Below are 25,387 nucleotides of genomic sequence, written 5' to 3'. Positions count from 1 at the left end.
CTTATAGTAATCTCTCATGATCTTTTGTATTTCTGCAGTGTCAGTTGTTACTTCTCCCTTTTCATTTCTAATTCTATTGATTTGAATCTTCTCCCTTTTTTTCTTGATGAGTCTGGCTAATGGTTTATCAATTTTGTTTATCTTCTCAAAGAACCAGCTTTTAGTTTTATTGATCTTTACTATCGTTTCCTTCATTTCTTTTTCATTTATTTCTGATCTGATTTTTATGATTTCTTTCCTTCTGCTAACTTTGGGATGTTTTTGTTCTTCTTTCTCTAATTGCTTTAGGTGCAAGGTTAGGTTGTTTATTCGAGATGTTTCCTGTTTCATAAGGTGGGATTGTATTGCTATAAACTTCCCTCTTAGAACTGCTTTTGCTGCATCCCATATGTTTTGGGTCGTCGTGTCTCCATTGTCATTTGTTTCTAGGTATTTTTTAATTTCCTCTTTAATTTCTTCAGTGATCACTTCGTTATTAAGTAGTGTATTGTTTAGCCTCCATGTGTTTGTATTTTTTACAGCTCTTTTCCTGTAATTGATATCTAGTCTCACAGCATTGTGTTCGGAAAAGATACTTGATACAATTTCAATTTTCTTAAATTTACCAAGGCTTGATTTGTGACCCAAGATATGATCTATCCTGGAGAATGTTCCATGAGCACTTGAGAAAAATGTGTATTCTGTTGTTTTTGGATGGAATGTCCTATAAGTATCAATTAAGTCCATCTTGTTTAATGTATCATTTAAAGCTTGTGTTTCCTTATTTATTTTCATTTTGGATGATCTGTCCATTGGTGAAAGTGGGGTGTTAAAGTCCCCTACTATGAGTGTGTTACTGTCGATTTCTCCTTTTATGGCTGTTAGTATTTGCCTTATGTATTGAGTTGCTCCTATGTTTGGTGCATAAATGTTTATAATTGTTATATCTTCTTCTTGGATCGATCCCTTGATCATTATGTAGTGTCCTTCTTTGTCTCTTCTAGTAGTCTTTATTTTAAAGTCTATTTTGTCTGATATGAGAATTGCTACTCCAGCTTTCTTTTGGTTTCCATTTGCATGGAATATCTTTTTCCATCCCCTTACTTTCAGTCTGTTTGTGTCTCTAGGTCTGAAGTGGGTCTCTTGTAGACAGCATATATATGGGTCTTGTTTTTGTATCCATTCAGCCAATCTGTATCTTTTGGTGGGAGCATTTAGTCCATTTACATTTAAGGTAATTATCGATATGTATGTTCCTATTCCCATTTTCTTAATTGTTTTGGGTTCGTTATTGTAGGTCTTTTCCTTCTGTTGTGTTTCTTGCCTAGAGAAGTTCCTTTAGCATTTGTTGTAAAGCTGGTTTGGTGGTGCTGAACTCTCTCAGCTTTTGCTTGTCTGTAAACGTTTTAATTTCTCCATCAAATCTGAATGAGATCCTTGCTGGGTAGAGTAATCTTGGTTGCAGGTTTTTCTCCTTCATCACTTTAATTATGTCCTGCCACTCCCTTCTGGCTTGTAGAGTTTCTGCTGAGAGGTCAGCTGTTATCCTGATGGGGATTCCCTTGTGTGTTATTTGTTGTTTTTGCCTCGCTGCTTTTAATATGATTTCTTTGTGTTTAATTTTTGACAGTTTGATTAATATGTGTCTTGGTGTATTTCTCCTTGGATATATTCTGTATGGGACTCTCTGTGCCTCCTCGACTTGATTAACTATTTCCTTTCCCATAGTAGGGAAGTTTTCAACTATAATCTCTTCAAATATTTTCTCAGTCCCTTTCTTTTTCTCTTCTTCTTCTGGAACCCCTATAATTCGAATGTTGGTGCGTTTAATGTTGTCCCAGAGGTCTCTGAGACTGTCCTCTGTTCTTTTCATTCTTTTTTCTTTATTTTGCTCTGCAGCAGTTATTTCCACTATTTTATCTTCCACCTCACTTATCCGTTCTTCTGCCTCAGTTATTCTGCTATTGATCCCATCTAGAGTATTTTTTATTTCATGTATTGTGTTTTTAATCGGTGCTTGATTCATCTTTAGTTCTTCTAGGTCCTTGTTAACTGTTTCTTGCATTTTGTCTATTCTATTTCCAAGATTTTGGATCTTGGAAATAGAATCTTGGATCATCTTTACCATCATTATTCTGAATTCTTTTTCAGGTAGACTGCCTATTACCTCTTCATTTGTTAGATCTGGTGGGTTTTTATCTTGCTCCTTCTCCTGCTGTGTGTTTTTCTGTCTTCTCATTTTGCTTATGTTACTGTGTTTGGGGTCTCCTTTTTGCAGGCTGCAGTAAACTTTTAATCTTTTATTTATTATATTATAATTTTCTGCCAGGACATTGATTGCCCCCCGAATTATTGATAATTACTTGGAAAGAATGTGTACACGAATGTGTACACGGATGTGTGTGTGTGTGTGTGTGTGTGTGTGTGTGTGTGTAAATACAGACAGAGAAATGCCTGGATAGGATTGCAGAAAATAGAATAGTTCCTCTTAAGTACCCTCTCCCTCTATTTTCAGCAATCCTTGGTTCCTAAGTTCTCTTACCCCAGCTACCCCTCTTCCATCACTCAGGCTTACCTCCCTAGACAGCAAGGACTTCATGTAAATAAATTATATCTGTTTCCATCTAAACTCTCAAGTCTTATGTCCTACTCATTTAGGTAATTGTTAGATATGCAGGAGCTACTTTTTTAAAGTATCCCAGGGGAAACTTTATTTGTTGTACTTGGAAACAACATGACTTAGACAAACAAACCCAATTTCTAACTGATGATAATTCCAGGACCTTTGAAAGAACTGTGGAACAGTAAATTGGGGGAAATCGTATTTCAAAGTATCCCTTATCACATCATATTAGCAATAATGAACTCCACCTAACGTTTTAGATTTTTAGTTGTATATCATATTTGTATCTAAATTTTTAATAATATATATTATCATGTGATCTTTTTAAAAAAATATTTTATGTATTTATTTATGGCTGTGTTGGGTCTTTGTTGCTACGCACGGGCTTTCTCTAGTTGCAATGAGTGGGGGCCACTCTTCATTGTGGTGTGCGAGCCTCTCACTGCAGTGGCTTCTCTTCTTACAGAGCACGGGCTCTAGGTGTGCAGGCTTCAGTAGTTGCAGCACGCGAGCTCAGTAGTTGTGGCTTGCAGGCTCTAGAGCGTAGGCTCAATAGTTGTGGTGCACGGGCTTAGTTGCTCTGTGGCATGTAGGATCTTCCTGGACCAGGGCTCAAACCAGGGTCCCCTGAATTGGCAGGCAGATTCTTTTTTTTTTAATAGATCTTTATAGGAGTATAATTGCTTTACAATACTGTGTTAGTTTCTGTTGTACACCAAAGTGACTCAGCCATATGCATACATATGTCCCCATATCCCTTCTCTCTTGAACCTCCCTCCCATCCTCCCTATCCCACCCCTCTAGCTCATCACAAAGCACCGAGCTGATCTCCCTGTGCTATGCAGCTGCTTCCCACTAGCTATTTATTTTACATTTGGTAGTGTATATATGTCCATGCCACTCTCTCAATTCGTCCCAGCTTACCCTTCCCCCACCCCGTGTCCTCAAGTCCATTCTCTATGTCTATGTCTTTATTCCTGCCCTGCAACTAGGTTCATCAGTACCATTTTTTTTTAGTTTCCATATATATGTGTTAACATACGGTATGCGTTTTCTCTTTCTGACTTACTTCACTCTGTATGACAGACTCTAGGTCTAGCCACCTCACTACAAATAACTCAGTTTCATTTCTTTTTATGGCTGAGTAATATTGCATTGTATATATGTGCCACATCTTTATCCATTCATCTGTCGATGGACATTTATGATGGTTCCATGTCCTGGCTATTGTAAATAGTGCTGCAAGGAACATTGTGGTACATAACTCTTTTTGAATTATGGTTTTCTCAGGTTATATGCCCAGTAGTGGGATTGCTGGGTCGTATGGTAGTTCTATTTTTAGTTTCTTAAGGAACCTCCATACTGTTTTCCATAGTGGCTGTATCAGTTTACATTCCCACCAGCAGTGCAGGAGGGTTCCCTTTTCACCACACCCTTTCCAGCATTTACTGTTTGTAGATTTTTTCATAATAGCCATGCCAACAGGCATGAGGTGATACCTCATTGTAGTTTTGATTTGCATTTCTCTAATAATTAGTGATGTTGGGCATCTTTCATGTGCCTCTTAGCCATCTGTATGTCTTCCTTGGTGAAATGTCTATTTAGGTCTTCCGCCCTTTTTTTTTCCCGCCTTTTTTTTTTTTTTTTTTTTTTTTGCAGTACATGGGCCTCGCACTGTTGTGGCCTCTCCCATTGCAGAATACAGGCTCCGGACGCGCAGGCTCCAGACGCGTAGGCTCCAGATGCGCAGGCTCAGCGGCCATGGCTCACGGGCCTAGCCGCTCCACGGCATGTGGGATCTTCCCGGACCAGGGCACGAACCTGTGTCCCCTGCATCGGCAGGTGGACTCTCAACCACTGCGCCACCAGGGAAGCCCCCGCCCATTTCTTAATTGAACTGTTTATCTTTTGATGTTGAGCTCCATGAGCTGCTTGTATATTTTGGAGATTAATCCTTTGTCCGTTGTTTCATTTGCAAATATTTCCTCCCATTCTGAGGGTTGTCTTTCATCTTGTTTATGGTTTCCTTTGTGGTGCAAAAGCTTTTAAGTTTAATTAAGTGCCATTTGTTTATTTTTGTTTTTATTTCCATTACTCTAGGAGGTGGGTCAAAAAAGATCTTGCTGTGGTCTATGTCAAAGGGTGTTTTTCCTTTGTTTTCCTCTAAGAGTTTTATAGTGTGTGGTCTTAAACCAGATTCTTAACCACTGCACCACCAGAGAAGTCCTATGTGATCTTCTTTATCATGCAATGATAGTGATACCACATGATTAACTAAATTAGTCTCTAGCAATAATCAATACATTGGCACCTCTTCGGTGGAAAGTACAAATAGAAGGAAATGAAAATTTGCTTAATAATTTACTTGCTTTCAATTTCTATTTTAAATGACTGTCTCCGTATCATTATTCCTATTACCTGGAGCTCTTTCTTTTCTTTCAGCATTGCACCTAATTCCTTTTAAAATATGTTTTTCTTTGCCTTTTATGAAGGCAATTTTAACAATAAATATTCTATTAGCTATGTGCTGCACATTCTTCTAAGTGTAATTAATCACTTCAATAATCCATGAGGTACAAAGTGTTAGTATCCCCATTTTATATATATATGGAAACTGAGACATAGAAACATTGGTTAACTTCCCCTCATGGTCATACAGCTAGTAGATTGCAAAACTAGGCTTTGAACTCTATAGCTCTATACCCTGACTCCAGAATCTGTGCTTTTAATCAGTACACAATACTAGAATACCTTTCTGGTGAACATATACTATGCAAGGCACCATACAAAAATGGTACCAAAACACGATCATTGCCCTCAAGGAGGAAAATGTAGTAGGGAGAACCAATATTTATACAGCTAGTAGAAGGCAGAATATAAAAAGCACTATTAATAGAAGTGTTAAGATTATTGGAGCTGAAGAGGTTAAGAAATTATGAGGTCATAGTGTTGGGAAGGTCATCAACGTGGATGTTAATGTTATAGATGATTATAACAGAGAACTGAAAGATAAGTAGTGGGAGTATAAAAGGGAGAGCTACAGAGCAGGCAATCAGAAAGTGGAGTATTTCTGTTATGACTTCAGAAGTTGAGCAGATCAGGATGATAATAATGTCCAGAGTCTGGTCATGGAAGTGGGGTGACTACACTGGAATAGAGACAAAAGTCCCTGAAGTTGAATCACAATGAGGTCAGAGTGTAGGATGATGGAAGAACTTAGGGTGGAGAGAATGCCTGTGATCCAAATGACAAAGTCTTCATATATGTGGTGGAATGACTGGGAGGCTGGTCCATGACCAAACAGGGAGGGAAGGAATAGAAGGTGGCAAAACCAAGTGCCATGAGTCTCTTGACTGCCATGAGTCTCCAAAAAATGGGTTTTACTCATGACGGTGGGGGAAAAGTAGTCTGGAGATTATCATGTGGGAGTGAGGAGACCCCTTATAGCCCTGAAGTATGTAGGATACAGAAGGATGAGCTGCCTCTACTAAAAGTAACTGAAGGAGAAGTGGTGTCTTCAGGGGTAATATGGGTCAGGGACCATAAGGAAATATCATAAGCTTTAGTGTAACCCTCAGTGAAGGGTAAATGACAGAAATTTACTGGTTAGGCATGTGTCATGTAACCAGAGATCTAGAAGAAACAGTGGAAATTCGGGGGAAAGAGCAGTGGAAGAAGAAAGTAATGAACAGTACAGAGAGGGGAGCACAGAAATGAAGATTAAATGTATTAGCTTCCATTTGGGGCAATAACTAAGGATGACATGAATGTGAGAGCAGGAAGCATTGGTGTGAAGGTAAAAGTGTCTCAGACAAATAGAGGACTTGGGTTATCAGTGTAGAAGGCTGGCAGTCTATATAAAACATAAGAGAATTATTCACAAGAGAGCAGGCACTCTTGAAGGAGTTAAGAAGGGCAGAGCTGAATAGGGTAGAGATGAATATATGAAAGAATTTAGATCAGTGGGGTCCTAGAGCTGTGGCTGTAGATTACAAGGGTGAAAGAGGGACATGTTAATGTTTGGGCAGGGAAGGGGAGTACACTGAAGGTAATAGGTGCTGAATGACCCAAAAGTAAAACTAACCAGCCTTAAGGTTCCAAATGGAACTTCTTTAAAGTCTTAAGTCAGGTGCAAGTTGGGGCTTGAGTTAAGTGTTACATAGGTATCTGGAGGATGTTTCATGAAAATATGAAATCCTTATAAAGAATGAGCTCATGACAAAATTCTTTGGGGCCATTTTAATAAATCAAATGTTCTGGGAAATGATCTGTTATGACTAATGCTTTTAGTAAAAACAGGTAGAAACCTAGTCAAGGCCTTAGGATTTCAAAATTGCAATGATTAAATGTCTGTATGCCCCCCATTCCAGAATTGAATCAAATCCAATCTACATTTACTTGTGTATATTTTTAGCTTTTAAATGGAAATGTAAATTGAGTTCTTCTCCTCAAGCAGTCAATTCAGTGACAGAGGCTGAGGAGGAGGAGTGTAGAATCAGTCACATAGGAGGTCTGACATTATTTTACCACTAAAAAATGCCTACACGGACCAAATAACCATTTGTCAAATTAATTTTTCCACTGATTATTTTTATTAACCTCATACAGGATATAACCAGCATCTATATGCTCAGTAACTTGTGTATGGTAAAATCAGCTGCAGTTGGAGGCCACAGTGGTTAATTCTGAGAAATTTAGTACCATTCCGACCATACAGGCAAATGTTCTTCGAAAATTAGTCTTGTCAAAAAGCCAGGATATGCAAAAAGGCCGTATTTACCAAAGGGCTTTGAGGAGAATTCTTGGAACAGAAGTCAGATGGAGAGAGGGGTTAAGTTGCATTTCGGCTGAAGGAAGATGTGTGGTTGCTCTGACCATTTCACAAAGAACACATCCTTTCTCCCCTGAAAACTGTAGCCCTTTGGCTGAACAAGGGAAGCTTAAAGAAGGCCTAAAGAGAAATACTAGGGCTCTAACCTGATGCATATTATCACATGACATCTCCCTCACCTGGGATACAAGGGTGAGGTTAAACACTGGGGCATAAAACCCTTGGGTGCTATTCGTTCTTGTTTACATACCCATAGCCTGGGCCTAGGGATAGCTCTGCAGTGACTAAGAGGTAAGCTCCTAGGGAGAGCAAGCTCTGGCTGACAATTGGGTTTTCTAACATGGGAATAGAAGAAGACATAAAAATGTGGGGTTTTTTTTCATCTAACTATTCCCAGTGCAGAACTAATATACACCATAAACTTCCTTTCATCATAGAATAAGTCCTAGCCCTTCTCCAAAATAATGAAACATTACTATATTCTATAATTCCAATTATAGAGCTTGCCAGCTTCAAGCAAGTTTGATTTAGTAAAGTTTTACTCTACTCGCAAAATAATTTGATAGTGAAAGTAGAGTTCTATTTTCTTTATTCTGTATGCTTGGACTGTACTTCTTGCAATGAAAAAAGTTAAATCTAAAAGAATATCCACATTGTTCATCTGTGAAAATTGTTTCAACTATTGGATGTCCTATTAATACGTCTCTGAAAAAAATTGATGTCCACAGCCCATTAATCCTCACTCTGTGAACACTTAAAATGTTAGTAAAGTGGTAAATACAAGATGTGTCTCCTTCAAGCAGTAATACCTTAAAAATCTGGTCCTTTAGGCTTCCATTTAATGGACCTGTGCTCTTAACCTGTAATTACATTTTAAAAACATGCAGTTGTGGTGTTTTGTGAGTTTTTTTTCTGACATTTATTTGGGACATTTTTGTGCTATAACTTCGTATGGGAATATTTCCATTTCCTTACAGTAAGATCTTGGAGACAGTATATATTTTAAACTATCTTCTCATATCACATACCCTATTTGCACTTTAGAGAAAGAAAATATTACTCAGAGTAGAAGGGTAATTCAAGGCTTCTTTGCCTTCAGCCGAGCAAAAGGGCAAAAACAAAAAAACAAACAAAACCCTTATTGTCCTAAATTTACCTTCAGATAAATTTAATTACTGCATAGATTGTAGTATTCTAATATCTGAAAGGCTAAACAGTAAAGTACCATGTTCTACTGAAATATGGAAAAATAGATAATCTAAATTCCTTTAATATGTTTGTTTTCTTGTCCTTGAGTCAGTTTCACCCTTGTCTTTGACATACCACTAACATTCATAACAAAAGGAAAGCAGGGAAGACTAATATATACCACGAGACAAATCTCTAGTGCTCCAATCATTACTTTTGCACCTGTTGTTATTTTATTTTGTTAATGGTGTAAGCAGTTGGATAAAACTCAGAGAACAATAATTTCATTGAGGGCATTGACTTAAATGAATCCAGAAGAATTTTCAGTTTGATAAAAATGAAAACCTTTTTGACTCTCAGGGGTATGAAAGCTGATCTTGACACCTTAGGGAGAAATTCATAAAGAAAATAGCCAGCTATATTCTGGCCAGTTCTATTTTTTGAGCGCCAGTTGGCACTGGGGAGAGTACAAACAATAGTCTCTAGATTTTGTCTAGTCTCATGATTTGCTTCTTCTGAAGCTATAAGCAGGAATATGTGGTCAAGTAAAATGTGGCTATGTGTACAGTTTATACAACCGAACTGTGTACATCCCCATTTGACTGTAAGGAAGTTGTGGGGAAGATACTTGCTGGATGGTCCATGGCTTGTTAGGAACCGGGCTGCACAGCAGGAGGCGAGAGGCAGGCAAGTGAGGGAAGCTTCATCTGCCGCTCCCCATCCCTCCCCATTGCTCGCATTACCGCCTGAAGCACCCACCCCTGTCCAGCCCGTGGAAAAATTGTCTTCCATGAAACCGGTCCATCGTGCCAAAAAGTTTGGGGACTGCTGCCATAGAGGATGTTAAGAAATATTTTGATCCAACAAAAATATAAAAATAATTTTTGCTGAAGAAAACACTGAATCTAAATCCCCATTCTTCTCCATAAGAAAAACACCCTCTAAATTTATAAGAACACCTGCTGATTCATAGGATTTGGTCTCAGACAAAACCTTTGGGATAGGGGCAGGGCAGGAGGTAGGTAGAAATGCATCTTTGCAAACCCTGCAAAAATCTTGAATTAAAATCCACCTCTTCGGGGGCTTCCCTGGTGGTGTAGTGGTTGAGAATCTGCCTGCCAATGCAGGGGACATGGATTCGAGCCCTGGTTTGGGAAGATCCCACATGCCATGGAGCAACTGGGCCCATGAGCCACATCTACTGATCCTGCGCGTCTGGAGCCTGTGCTCCTCAACAAGAGAGGCTGCAATAGTGAGAGGCCCGTGCACCGTGATGAAGAGTGGCCCCCACTCGCCGCAACTAGAGAAAGCCCTCACACAGAAACGAAGACCCAGCACAGCCAAAAATAAATAAATTAATTAAATTTTTAAAAAAAGAATCACTTATTAAAATCCACGTCTTCACAGATATCCTCTTGTGGCAGAATGATTTAGTTGGTTTGTATAATAATGTAATAATTACATAAAATATAATAATGGTAGAGTTATTTAGTTGGTTTACATATTTATGCAGCGATTACCTGACAATAAGATTATCTTGCTCATAAAACACAGGGGAATTCTCAAGTGCATAACAAAGTTTTCGTTTCTTTGGGTCTAGATAGCATTTTATTTTATTTTATTTTATTTATTTTTTGCTGCATTGGGTCTTCCTTGTGGTGTGCGGGCTTCTCATTGTGGTGGCTTCTCTTGTTGCAGAGCACGGCCTCTAGGCACGTGGGATTCTGTAGTTGTGGCACATGGGCTCAGTAGTTGTGGCTCGAATGCTCTAGAGAGCAGGCTCGGTAGTTGTGGCACACGGGCTTAGTTGCTTTGTGGCATGTGGGATCTTCCCAGACCAGGGCTCAAACCTGTGTCCCCTGCATTGGCAGGCAGATTCCCAACCACTGTGCAACCAGGGAAGCCCTAGATAACATTTTAAATCTTCCTTTTGAAACCAGCTAAGTGAGCCAGACTTATCCGTGCCAGAAAGACTCATGAATCTGTATTTAGGGTTTATTCATTGCATGTGATCATTACAGGGGAATTCCTTTTCTCAACCCACTGTACAACCTGATGACACAGCATTTTTCAATTCCAATCTTATAAAAGAAAGGCTCAGCAGAGGGCACGTTAAGCATTTTTATGACTAAACACCTTGGTACTTGTCTCAAGGATATTTAAACAGTAACATGCTATATTGACATCTGAAGTAAAATTTCCAATGTCTTCTGACATCATATGGCAACTCTTTCAATTAAGAGAACACCAAGATACTCAGTCAAGTTCAGCCAAATAGATTTAAATAAAACAAAAATCAATCTAAATGATTACTTTAAAACCAAGCACCTTGAAGATGTGAATAAATTCCCAGAATGAATAAAACCAGTGAGTTCATAGATCCTCTTTAGTGGTTACATGCTCATGGGAGTAAGGCGATATACAGAATATAAATATGCTAAGTTATGCCACTAATCTAATTACCTGCATGCAGCTAGTCCACTGGCAGTGTTTAAATCTCAGGCTAACTTTCTTTGATCACTCAAACTACTTCAGAGTCACCTCTTATGGGTCTGAAGGGAACACCTGCATAAAACATAAGATGAAAATGTGCTGAAAAATGCATTTCAAAGCCAACTCCAAGTGTCTTTGATAATCTGCTCTTTTGTATTATCTGCATCACTGCTTCCCATCTACTAGTATCTATGACTGAGATCTGACTCCTTTCTTAGGGAACTAATAAACAATGACCCTGAGAAAACTACACCTTCAGTATAATAATTCTGGTGTGTACCTAGCTTTAGGTGGAAAATGAAATTCAACTCAAAAAATTAAAAAGTTGATTTCAATATCTGAAGGAGAAAGCCAGGAAGGCAAGAATACTGTTTACATTTTAAGAATATAATTCTTCTAATAAGAGAAAGATCATCAGAGCTTTGGTAAATGACTACTACTTTAAGCATGAATGCCCTCTATTCCTAGATACTTGACAAACTGCAATGAACTAGAAAGTTGCTTATTGCAAGACACCATTTCCCTTACATTTTTCTCCACCTTTTTTTCTGTCTACACATCTAAAATGTTACTCAACTCAATTGTTTATTTTCCCATCACAGCATTTAAACTCTTGCTCTTCCCCCTGTTTCTATTTTAATAACCCTTTGCCACAGTTAGCATCATATATGTTTACATGATACCAAAATAAATAAAAGATACTAGTTGAACAAGGCAACTGAATGTTCCACTTTTAAACAACTGTTTTGGTATTATGTAGGTAAGCCTGACTCTTGAATATGTCCTAATACCTATTCATCTGTATCTATGTTCTATTCCAAAATTACTTTATGCGCTTGAAACAGTTCTTCCTATTTGCAAGTGCCAGCCCTGTCTTCTTCCGTGATTATATTTAATAATTGAAATGGTAAAAATTTAGTTTCTGTAGCCTACGTAATTCAAGGGGATTTCAATTAGTCGCTTGGTTAAATCCAATACAAAAAATAAGACATTTATGGATAAAATAGAATCCATCTGAAGAGGGGATTCTTAGGCTGGGGTCCTCGGAGATGAACAGATAGGTCATACAAGGTCTTTATGCAGCTGAAGTATTCTTTTTTATTTGCTTATTTATTTATTTTTTATTTTTGGCTCGTTGGGTCTTCGTTGCTGCGCGTGGGCTTCCTCTAGTTGCAGTGCGTGGGCTTTCTCTAGTTGCAGCAAGAGGGGGCTACTCTTGTTTGTGGTGCATGGGCTTCTCATTGCAGTGGCTTCTTTTGTTGTGGAGCACGGGCTCTAGGCGCATGAGCTTCAGTAGTTGTGGCTTGAGGGCTCTAGAGCTCAGGCTCAGTAGTTGTGGCGTATGGGCTTAGTTGCTCTGTGGCATGTGGGATATTCCTGGACTAGGGCTCGAACCTGTGTCCCCTGCATTGGCAGGTGGATGCTTAACCACTGCACCACCAGGGAAATCGTTATGCAATTTTATTACATGTTTAGGTTCATGTAATCATCACCACAGTCAAGATTCAGAACAGTTCCATCACCACATTGTTCCCTCATGTGGGCCTTTTATAGTGAAACACAACTCCACCTCATACCCTCTCCTTGGCTCTGGGCAACCACTAATCTGTTCTTCATTACTACAGTTTTTCATCTCAAAGATGTTATATAAATGGGATCATACTGTATGTAATTTTGGGGGATTGGCTTTTTTCACTCAGTAAAATTCTCTGGAGATTCATCCAGATCGTTGCATATATTCATAGCTCATTCCTTTTCATTGCTGAGTAATATTCCATGGTATGGATGTATCACAATTTATTAACCATTCACCTATTGAAGAGCATTTGGGTTGTTTCCAGTTTCTGGCAATTATGAATGAAGCTGCTATAAACATTCATATATATATGTTTTAGTGAATATAATTTTTCATTTATCTAAGATAGAGGTCCATGACCGATATTGCTGAGTCATATGGTAGTTACATGTTTAGTTTTACAAGAAACTGACAGACTGTTTTCCAAATTGGCTATACCATTTTACATTTCTCACCAACAGTGTATGTGTGTGTGATCCAGTTCCTCCACATTCTCACCATCATTTGGTGTGATCACTTTTTTTAAAGCTATTTTGATAGGTGTACAGTGACATCACATTGTGGTTTTAATGAACATTTCCCTAATGGCTAATAATGTTGAACATCTTTTCATGTGCTTATCTACCATGTGTATACTATTCTCTTTGGTGAAATGTCTGTTCTTGTCCCAGAAAAAAAAGCATCCCAAATAGGAATGGGTTCTTTTTACATAGGAATTTGAGTAATATCAGTGGATAACAAAGTTTTACAAAAGAAAGAAATACTGTGCAGCCAGGATTTTTTATTGGCTGTCTGCTAAGACAGAAGCCATAACATTAATTCTTACTTAGCCCAGTGAAGGTGTTTCTGTGGAGAATCTGGAAAATAGAATCCAGGAACAATGCTTGGCTTTTTGATAACTTGACTGTAGAGAGAATTGAGAGAATACAAATGAATGAAGAGATAAGAGAGCTTTGGGTAAGTATTAGATTCTGTCATTTCATGAACTCGTTTTCTAGTGAGTACCAGTAGTGCAGATATTTTATATCCTTGGTATGCTTTTGGTATATTTAAATATCATTTGTGGCCTTGTTTTACGAGTCATAGTTGTATACTCACCCAGATAGAGAGCTGTCTACTTCAGCTCAGGCAGGGTAACAGAATTACCTGCAGGTAGAACTATTACTCTCCTCCAAGAAGAGCTTGAATCAAAAACCTGCAATGACTATCCACTGCCTAATAAATCAAGACCAAATTCCTAAATACCTTTTCAAGGTCAATAAAACCCTAACCTACCTTTTCTGCCCTATCTCCTGCTACTCCTCCTCTTGTGCTCTCAACAAACTGAAATAATGTTGCCTAAATCCCCTCTGCTCTTTCCTGACTCTGAGCTTTTGTTTCTGCTATATCCTTTACTGAAATATCTTCTCTCACCATTGGTACCTATAAAAATCCCACCTATCCCTCAAGGCCCTGCTCAGACAGACGTTGCTTTCTCCATGAAATCTCCCCTAATTTCTTAAGTCAAAAGCAAACATTCCCACCTCTATACTCACACAGGACTTTGTACCCCTTCCCAGCACCCATCTCTCTGACCACTCTTTTGTTTAAATGCCCTGCCATTGCAATAACATGGATGAATCTCAAATGCATTTTACTAAGTGAAAGAAGTCAGACACAAACAAACTACATACTGAGTGATTCCATTTATATGACATCCTAGAAAGGCAAAACCATAGGGACAGAAAACAGATGAATGGTTGCCAAGGGTTAAGGAGATGGGGGGGCTTTGACTATAAAGGCATAGTATGTGGAATTTTGGGGGTGATGAAACTGTTCTATATCTTGATAGTGGTAGTGGCTACATGACTATATATTGAATATTTGTCGAAATTTATGGAACTGTACACTAAAAAAAGTTTATTGTATGTAAATTATACCTTAACAAACACAGTAGAAAATAACTCATACAGCTAGCCAGCAAACTAACCAGCATGCCCTCCAGTTCTTGCCGTCCACTTACTGTTTTTCAAATGTACTCTAATGTGCCAGGCTAAGAGCAGGGGCTACAAAGAAGAAAAATACATGGTCCCTCCTCTCAAGGAGCTCAGTCTCTGACGGAGGAGATATGTAAGTAAATAAATGCAGCATAGCATGGAAGATACTATATATAATACACATATATGTCAGACACAGTGGAAGTATAAAGGAGACAGTGGTCAGATGGACCTAGATTGTTGAGATCCTAGCCATCAAAGCTTAGAAATTTCTATTCTGTTCAATATACAGTGAGAAATGACATGATCATAGCTATGTTTTCAAAAGTATAAATGGCAGTAATATGAAGGATGACTTGGAGTGAGGGAGAGACAAAAAGCAGGGAAATCAATTAGAAGGCTATTTACAATAATCTGAGAGAAAATTAATATCACTTCTCTTCCCCATTAGTAGGCAATTGAGATTAGACTAGGCTTTCAACTAAAGCTTGTATTGCTTATAATCTAGATTCACATAGGCAAAAACAAAGAGAGGGCTCACAAAATTTTCCTTGGTACAATTTACCCCCAGTAGACTAAGATACTAAATGGAGGGACCTTGTTGCAACTATCATAAGACGGTAGATATTAGAAACTCTAAAAAATGTTTATTATTCTAATGAATAAATTAGAGAATGTGTGAATTTTCTTTTAAATCACCGAAACTCCAAAAGAGAAAATTATAAGTCCTGTATGCCCAGTGATGCTTATTGCTTATCATTTTGTATGTTGGATGGCCCAGAGGGTCGAGGTTAGTAAAATTTTTTTTTTCCTAAATTCAAATACTGACTGCAGTTATCAGGTGGGATTAGTCTAGCACACTTTTTTTCCCCAGTAAGTCTGTTTCTTCTTTGCTTGTTCACTGCTACATAACACAACTTGCAGTGACAGGGCTAAGATTCTGTTAAAAAAAAAAAAAAGGCTGGATAACAGCAGGCGTTATAAATCTACTTTGTTCCAGTGTACTACCTTTAAGCAAGTGACTGTTCCACCTGTCTCAGAACTTGAAAACCTCTGCTGAAAACGCCTTATGAGGGGCATAACTGAAGGCACTGATATAAGACAGCTTGGTTCTTGGAAAGTGTGTGCTGAAAAGTTTTCATCCTGCCTTTAATCCAAACAAACAGAAGGCCCTAAAACCATCAGGGTGTTGAGCCCTAAACACCTTGTAGGGCCCAAACATATGCTCTCATCGGGTCTCTAAACACCTGAACCATCACTGCCTCAGCAAAATGAAGACATTTAATGAACTGGTAGGATTATTGAAGGTAAAGTTGACAAACTCTTCTTCAAACAAACAGGAGCTTCAGGCTTTCAATGTCTGCTCCCTCTATCTTTATTTCCCCCCACAAAAAGCAAACATTGCTGAGCCACTTCATTGCCTCTGCTAAAAGGCTTTCTGTGGCTCCAGAGCTGACGGCATCTAGAATATTAAGCAGTTGTTGACTTCTGTGTCCAAACTAGTTTGTTCTGAAGGACCTGAAGTATACTGATCCTATCTGCACACAAAGTTACATAGAGACAACTTAGAAAAGAGTATACCCACCCTCTGCTAATCGGAAGATTGACAGCTAAGGGAGAAGTGATTTTATGGATTCCTGAGTGTGCTGTGGTTTGGTGGATCTGGACATTTTTTCCTTTTGATGATTCCATTAGTGTTTTTCCTCATTAAAGTTCCTATACTTTATACTGCATGATTTGTGGTGAAGTCAAATCAAAGTAATTTTTGTAACCATAAAATACCCTTTTGGGTTTTTTTTTGTTTTTTAAAATTTATTAATTTTATTTATTTTTATTTTTGGCTGCATTGGGTCTTCATTGCTGCGTGTGGGCTTCCTCTAGTTGCGGTGAGCGGGGGTTACTCTTCCTTGTGGTGCGCGGGCTTCTCATTGCAGTGGCTTCTGTTGTTGTGGAGTGTGGGCTTCTAGGTGCGCGGGCTTCAGTAGTTGTGGCTCGTGGGCTCTAGAGTGCAGGCTCAGTAGTTCTGGCGCACGGGCTTAGTTGCTCCGCGGCATGTGGGATCTTCCCGGACCAGGGCTCAAACCCATGTGCCCTTCATTGGCAGACAGATTCCTAACCACTGCGCCACCAGGGAAGCCCATAAAATACCCTATTGTTGAAGGCCTGCTTGTCTCTTGCCCGTTTCCTGAGACCAACATAACCATGACACATCTAATTCTGGTGTGACAGAACTTAATTACTATGTGAATCATGAGTGGGAGGCCAGCTAATTTCAGTTGTCTCAACTGTGTGCTAGTACCTGGTCACTTATTGCCAGATACTTGTTTACTCCAAGTTTTTGATCGATTTTGAGCCCTGGCCAGCAGCAACTAATCCTAATGCATATAGTTGGCAGCTGTGAATTTTTGACTTTGCCCCTTGGAATACAAAGGCTGCCTTTGCCCACACTCAGGCTGACTTTAGCTTCTAAAGAGTAAACCTTGGGACTTCTCGAGTGGCACAGTGGTTAGGAATCCGCCTGCCAATGTAGGGGACACAGGTTTGATCCCTGGTCCGGGAAGATCCCACATGCTGCAGAGCAACTAAACCTGTGCACCACAACTACTGAGCCTGCACTCTAGAGCCCATGAGCCACAACTACTGAGCCCACATGCTGCAACTACTGAAGCCCGCCCGCCTGGAGCCTATGCTCCGCAACAAGAGAAGCCACTGCAATGAGAAGCCCACACACTGCAATGAAGAGTAGCCCCCGCTTGCCATAACTAGAGGAAGCCCACGCACAGCAACAAAGACCCAACACAGCCAAAAAATAAATAAAATTTAAATAAAATAATAAATAAAATAAAGTTTCTACTCTAAAAAAAAAGAGTATACTTTGGCCTCAGTAGGTGATTGTGATTATGTGCTACAATATAACTATGTTTATTCTTTTTTAATGATATTTAATTTATTTATTTATTTTTGGCTGCGTTGGGTCTTCGTCGCTGTGCGTGGGCTTTCTCTAATTGTGGCGAGCGAGGGCTACTCTTTGTTGCAGTGCGTGGGCTTCTCATTTCTGTGGCTTCTCTTGTTGCGGAGCACGGGCTCTAGGCACGCGGACTTCAGTAGTTGTGGCACGTGGCCTCAGTAGTTGTGGCTCAAGGGCTCTAGAGCGCAGGCTCAGTAGTTGTGGCACAGGAGCTTAGTTGCTGTGCGGTATGTGGGATCTTCCTGGGCCAGGGCTTGAACCCGTGTCCCCTGCATTGGCAGGCGGATTCTTAACCACTGCATCACCAAGGAAGCCCACTATGTTTATTCTTAAACTGCTTTTCAGAAGCCCCAGCTTTACTAGGAATTATCACATTAGGCTCCTATTAGAAAGGAATCCCATTCTGTCTGTAGGCTAAAAAAAAGCTTACTGCCCATGTGCATTTTAAAGAACTTAACCCCTCCTTAATTTAGTAATCTGATCTTATCCATGCCTGCAAGGCCCACTCCCTTCTACAGCGATTCTGTCATTTGTCCTAGGCAGTGACAAAATCATAGATATTTATTTTAGCTACACTAGCTGATTTGGTAGGCTTTAATCTGAAGGAACACTAAGTGGTTCAAAATATACCTGCACAGTTTTTCATTATTATTATCCCTATTTTGTAGCTGAGAAAGAAGAAAGAGAAGCTTCCTTGGTGTCACATAACCAGTCAATGGAAAAGTTAAAAATAACAACAGAGACTGGAATGAGGGAGTTCTGTGGATCTAGTCTACTGAGTAGCACAAACAGGTTGGAAGTAAACCTCAAATATGTGGCCATATCTGTAGGGCTCAATTCATTAAAAACATTTTTTTTTCCCATTTTCCCCAAGCAATTGTTTTTCTTTCTTTTAATATACATAAATCTCTTGTGGACACAGATTTAATTCTTTGGAAGTCTTCATCTTACTAGAAACCTAAAAAAAAAAAAAAGGAGAGAGGAGACTGCATGAGAACAGATTAATTTCCCAAGTAGGTTGTCCTGATACTGCAGGCGAGGGTAAAAATCACTCATGTCCATCTTTCCCTCCAAGCACCTCCCCTGCCCAACTTTCCCCTGGAGCCATTGCTGCCCTCCCATGCCTTGGGCCCTTCCCCACTCTTATCCCTTTTTAGCAATCTGGGATCCCTTCAATCATCTCCCCAAACTCAAGATAGCTAATCTGATCCTTCAATAGCAATCAACTTGACACAGCTTAAATTTTCTGCATTATCCTTATCAGTACAATTCCTTTCTGTACCAGTTTTCATCAGTGGACAGAAAACACCCTTTCCACACATAACACATGTTCAGGCATTCCACTCCACACATGCATGGGAGCGAGTGTGTACAACTGAAGATGTAGACATTTATAAATGATGATGAAGCACTTGACAAAATGTACTTTCATAATCTCTGTTATCTAGGATTTCCAGGGCTGCTCAGCAAGAAATCAGGGCACCCTGATGAGAGGTTCTTAGTAGGTTAAATGTGTTACCATATCTGGTTGAAAAACACCGAATCTTTCCACCTTGTAATAATATCCTCACTACGTGTGTGGAGAGGTAGTACAGCAGAGTGAAAATGGTATAGAATTTGGAGTTCGATATACTCCCAGGTGAATTCCAACTCTGCCACTTACTAGCTGTGTGACCTTTGGCAAGATACTTCACCTTTCTGAGCCTCATTTTCCTCATCTGAAAATAATGGGCTTTTATTACTTGTTGTAAGAATCAAATGATATAATTAATACATGTACAGTGTCTGGCACATAGTAAGTTCTCAATAAATATGTTTCCTTCCTACCTCTACTTTGGAAGGTAGTGTTATAATGAGTGGAATGTTGCATAAGGAGAAGAGTGTAGTTTTGTACTAAGATGTTGGGTCAAATTCTAATCCAATCATTAGGTTATTCCCTAGTGGGTGCCCTCAGCAAGTTACTTAACCTGAGCGTGTGTTGCTTCTTCTGTAAGATGTAGCATATAATACTTATCTCATGGGTGTAAAGTATCTGGCCCCTAGCAGGTTCTCAATGGTAGCTATTTCTGTTACAGGTATAAGACTGTTCTTAGTTTCAGATATAGCACACCTACTGTTGTAAAGCCCCTCTCTGAAATTCTGTCTTTTCTTTGAGTGCATGAAATCTTTGTTTAAAAATATCCCCTGTTTTCTAATGGTTGTGTACCCACTTGAGCTGACTGAGGTTTACCTGCATTTGCAAGTAACAGTATAGTATTTGAAAGTATGCTGCAGCATCACATTTGGGGCTTTTTGTTCTGTTTTGTTTGGCTGCTCTCTCTCTCCACACCACCGTCATCTTCTTGCTATCCATGGGGCAATTGCCTTGAGTGGAGATTTGTTGCCATTCATTCTCTACACCTATATTGTCCAGCTGTGTGGCCACATCACTGCTTTGATGCCAGGACACTAGCCGTCTCAGATGGTGCTTTACCATTTATTTAATGGTAAGAAGCCAGATGTGGTGTCTCATTTCCTGCAGACATATTAAAGGCTGAACACTATGGCCCATCTCTGCACAGCTGCAGAAACTCAGTATGATCAGAAACTTAATCGGCCATGGTGGTACCCTGCTGTTGCTTCTGCAGGATGCTGCTCTGTTTACCAGTTCATCATTAGATAGTGCACTGCTTAGGGCAGCTTTCAGATCAGTGTTGCTGATATAAATATTTGGCAAGGCTAGCCTTTGTGGTAGGATTTGAGGAATTCAAAAAGCCTCCTGGCCCAAATATATCTCTGTCACTGGTCACAGTGCCTGAAATGCATGCAAGAAACATTTCACATGAACTTTCCTTCTTGGGTATAAGGCAATGTTAGAATGCAAATACCACTCTCTAGAGGGAAGATACTGAGTCATTATCGGCTATTAATACTCAGAGTCAGAAGTGCATTGGAATCCTGATTCTGTTACTAGCTATATGAGCTTAGGGGGTTGCTAATTCTCTCTGAGCCAGTTTCTTCTTCTGAAAATGGGGATAATAATGGATGGTTGTGAGAATTATGAGATAATGCATGTAAAGAACATAGTAAATGCTCAATGAACAATAGCTGTTATTAGCCTTAGGGACAGCAGGGCCCCGAAGGAATACATTTAGGACTGGTAAATTTGGTTTGAGGGTCAGGAATAAGGTGAAGTCTGGTACCAGGAAACTGCTCAAAGCAAAGGCCCTGGTGGAGTGGTGATATGACAGCTGGGGAATAGCATGGAAACTCTGGGGACCTGGGGTTGGAAGAGTTGGGTGGGAGAACGAGGAAAGACTGAAGCAAAATTACACTGCATTTCCATGAACCTTCCAATAAGAAAAGTGCAGTACTACTCAGGATGCGATGCTTTGTGAGGTAGTAAGCTCTGACACTGAGAGTGTTCAAGCAGAGGCTGAGTGCTGGCTACCCTCAGGATACTCAGGTCTTCTCAAACTTATATTTGCATACAAATCACCTGGGAATCTTGTTTAAATGCAGGTTCTGATTCAGCAAGTCTGGGTGGGACCTGAGATTCTTCATTTCTCATGAGCTTGCTGACAATGCTGATGCTCCCGATCAACAGATCTCATCCTTAGTAGCAAGCCTCTGTTGTAGTTTGAAGAGAAATCACAGTGAGACAGAGGGATATGGTTAGGGAAAGCCAGAGAGTTACCCAGACAAGGCTCCATAAAGTAGGAGCACTCTGATGCAGTCATGATCTACAGTCTGGTTCTTAGCTTTGTAAGATTTGAAATTTGATTGGTAGTATTAGCAGAGCCTGGGCTCCTGGGGACTGACTCACAATTAAACAAATTCACGAGACCAATATATAAGCCAGAATGCCAACTGATTAATTTATAATGAGAAGTATAACTTCCAGTGAAACAGATACTAGTGTTTGCTGATCAGAGAATTACCTCCCTGTAGGCACATTTACAGGAGGAGCTAAATGATGAAAAGAAGGTTGCTTGGTGAGGAGGAACTCATAGCAAGGGGAGTTCATAGGATGATTTTAATGGTTCATGTCATCAAGCTATGATAGTCTGATACCTTCATCTCCACTACTGGTCTAGACCTCCAGAATAGTGCTGAGGGTGTTAGCCTCCGTATCAGTCTCTCTGCCTCCTGTCTTGCCCTCATACAATCCAGATGATCTATGTAAGCCTAGGTCTGATACTATCATTTGTTTGATCCACTGATTTCAATATAAATTCACAACATAAACTCATCATTACAAAAAGTTTAAAATATAGGGAAAAGTTGAAAAATATTACAGCGAGCACCTATATACCCACCATCTAGATTCAACAATTGTTATCATTTTGCCATATTTACTTTAGTAAATATGTGTGTGCACATGTGCATTGAGCCCACACTCTTTAACATAGATTTCTAAACTCTTCATGTTCTGGCATAACCCACTTGACCTGCTTCACTCCCCTTGGCTCCCTCTTTGCTCCCCCAGACATGCCTAACTATTGAATGTTAGTTCTCTGAATGTTCGCTGGTGTTCTCATGTATTGCCTATTGCCTATGCCTGAATATCATTAGTTTCTTTTTTCTTGATTAGCTCTATTTGTTTGTAAAGAGAGCCACGCCCATGTTGCCATAGCACCCTATACTCTTCTCAGTGATAACATGTATTACACTATATTGTTATTGTGTGTTTGCCTCTTTGACTTTCCTACTAAACTATGAACTCCTTGAGGGCAGGGACTGTTTCATTTGTCTCTGTATACCTGCACCTCTCAAGTGTCTTACGCTTAGTAGGTGTTCAGTGATCAGAAAATCCAACTGCCTGCCGGACAGTTCTACCTAGTTACATCATGGGTACCTTGAATTCAACTTGTCTAAACTGAACTCATTTCTCCTCCTACCCACTCCACACATTTAAAACCCTCCTCCTAATTAAATGCCATTCAGTCTTCCAAGCCAAAAGCTTCAGAGCAATCCCTAACTCTTCCCTCTCATTTATCCTCCAAACAAGTCCTGTTGATTCTATATCCAAAATACATTACCAATCTGTCCATTTCTCTTTATCTCCACTACCTATTTAGTCCGAGCCACCTTCATTTCTCACATGGAGCACTGCCAACAATCCTGTATCTGGGCTCCCCGCTTCTACTCTTGTCTCCTCCAATTTTTATTCACAGAGAAGCATAATGATCACTAAAATTCAGATCTGATTTTATTACTTCCTGCTTAAACCCTGATTATATTACTCCTTGCGTTTGGTTTAAGTCCAAACTCCTTAGCTTTACCCAAAGGACTCTCAAGAACTGACCCCTTTGTCCCTTTATAACTTTATCTCTTGTACTCTGGGTTCCAAACACTTGGTGTTTATAGAGCCTGTAGTACTTGTTGTTTCTCAACATTTTCAGTTTCATGCCTCAGTGCCTTTTCTTGTATTGTTCTCTGTCTAGAAAGGCTAACACTCTCAAAGTCAGCACAGGTGTAACCTCCTCTGGGAAGCTTTTTCTTACTTACCAGTCGGGGTTAGTTCCTCTTCTAACACCCACTACTGCCCTATGCATACCTCTAGTGTAGCTCTTATACTATATACATCAGCACTCTCTCTATATATATATTACAATTATCAGCTTGTTTGTCTCATCAAAGGTAATTTATGAGCTTTTTGAGAGCAGAGTTAATGTCTTATTTTGTTTTAACCCAATGCTTAGCCCATGATTGGCATATAGTAGATTGCAATAAATATTTAAGAAAGAATGAATATTAACAAATGTCTCTCCAAACTTCATTTTTGTAAATACCTTATAAAAGATCTCTTTTCTTTTAAACACATTGTTTCTTCAAAGTACAACATAGTTGATTGTCATGCAGGTTTTATATGTATATATTTTCTGCTGCACTGCACGTCATGTGGGATCTTAGTTCCCTGACCAGGGATCAAACCCACATCCCCCACATTGGAAGTGCAGAGTCTTAACCACTGGACCGCCAGGGAAGTCCCAATCATGCAGGTAATATTGACTGAATATTGAGTGTTCTTCACCAGCAATTTCAGAAAATTTCTGGAACTGTACCATTTCTTTTTTTTATATAAATTTATTTATTTTTGGCTACATTGGGCCTTCGTTGCTGCGTGCCGTCTTTCTCTAGTTGCAGTGAGCAGGGGCTACTCTTCGTTGCAGTGCACGGGCTTCTCATTGTGGTGGCTTCTCTTGTTGCAGAGCACGGGCTCTAGGCACATGGGCTTCAGTGGTTGTGGCACGTGGGCTCAGTAGTTGTGGCTCACGGGCTCTAGAGTGCAGGCTCAGTAGTTGTGGTGCACGGGCTTAGTTGCTCTGCAGCATGTGGGATCTTCCCAGACCAGGGCTCGAACCCGTGTCCCCTGCATTGGCAGGCGGATTTTTAACCACTGCACCACCAGGGAAGTCCCGTACCATTTCTTTAGATGACAGATGCTACCCTTTTATTTTCCCCTAGGTAATTTTTATCTGAGATTAACATCATCAGTAGTTGGGGGTGCCATGCTGTTGGTCTCGTATACCTCCCTTGACCTCTAAAGTCCCTTTCAACACCTACGATTCATGTTTCACAAAATTGCCCATTTATTTGGATTCTAGTTGCTGTTTGGTTATGGTGTTAATTTTCCTCTAGGTTTCTCTCAAGCCATAAGAACATCACACGCAGGATTGTCCCATGCTTAATCTTTGCAAATGATATTGATTAAGTAAATGTTGGGGCAGGGGAGTGGAATGATTGATTAGGAATTTAACAAATGTTGGGCTGGATAAAGTAAATTATATTTATTTGAACTGAAAAAAATGGCTAAAAGCAAACATTCTGAAGATTAGTTTCTCTGATTATTACCTCAAAGTAACAACCTTAATATTATTTTAAAAGTATTGGGTCCCTGAATCTGTTTAATAATAATAGTATTTAACAGATATAATTTTTACACTCTGCTAAGTGCTTTATATGTATGAACTCATTTAATCATCTGGACTACTCTATGAGGTAGGTACTATTATTATCCCCATTTTACAGTTGATGAGGAAACTGTGGCACAGAAAAGTAATTTCCCCAAGGGCAAAAGTTATCCATAACGGTCAGACACCAGAAGTATTAATTCAGTTTAATCTATGCATATTTATTGAGCACCTACTAAATGTAATAACTGACAGGGTAGATAAAAATTGTACACTTAAAGTAAGGAGAAATCTTAACGCAATAGTGCTGTGAGTGAATTGTCAAGGTGAGTCAGGCTCTTTTTTAGTTAGTGGGAGATGGAGAAAGATTATGTAGTTAAGGTCATGAATGGCACAGACATATCTGTTTGGGTAAGTCTGGTTTGTGGAAAATGGAAGAAAAGAGGCTTAGTTTTGAGGAGTATGAAAATGGTCATTCTTTTTTGAGGGCTAAGATTACTTTTAGAAGGGGCATCTGATGCAGTATATTTAGTATGAGGTAAGGCTAAGAAGGAAATACATAGGTATGACGCTTGTTTAGAGAAGGAAAGGAAAAGGTTAAAAAAAAAAGGCAATGCTCTCTCCCGGCCGCCCCCCCCCACCCCCCGCTTAGATAATTAGTAAATAGCCTGCTTAAGCACCACCCACCTACCCAAATTCTCTGGACTGCAAGTCAGACCTTTCAGATCTGCGCTTTTTAGAAGTACTTTCGCATTCTGGCACCTTAAGCCAGAAATGCCCCGCAGGCAAACGTTACGAGGGAAAAATATATTCTTGCAATTCAAAACGGACTCGAATCCTACCAACGAGCATTTCTG

General features: G+C 39.6%; 1 protein-coding gene across 1 annotated transcript in view; it reads left to right on the top strand.

Moving 5' to 3' along the window:
- RNF128 (ring finger protein 128) overlaps positions 1–25,387 on the top strand; it is a 98,832-nt gene that overhangs the window by 17,253 nt on the left and 56,192 nt on the right. The window lies entirely within an intron of this gene.

The sequence above is a fragment of the Mesoplodon densirostris genome, chromosome X, assembly GCF_025265405.1.
Source record: "Mesoplodon densirostris isolate mMesDen1 chromosome X, mMesDen1 primary haplotype, whole genome shotgun sequence".
Taxonomy (NCBI): Eukaryota; Metazoa; Chordata; class Mammalia; order Artiodactyla; family Ziphiidae; genus Mesoplodon; species Mesoplodon densirostris.
This window is presented reverse-complemented; position numbering and strand designations above follow the sequence as displayed.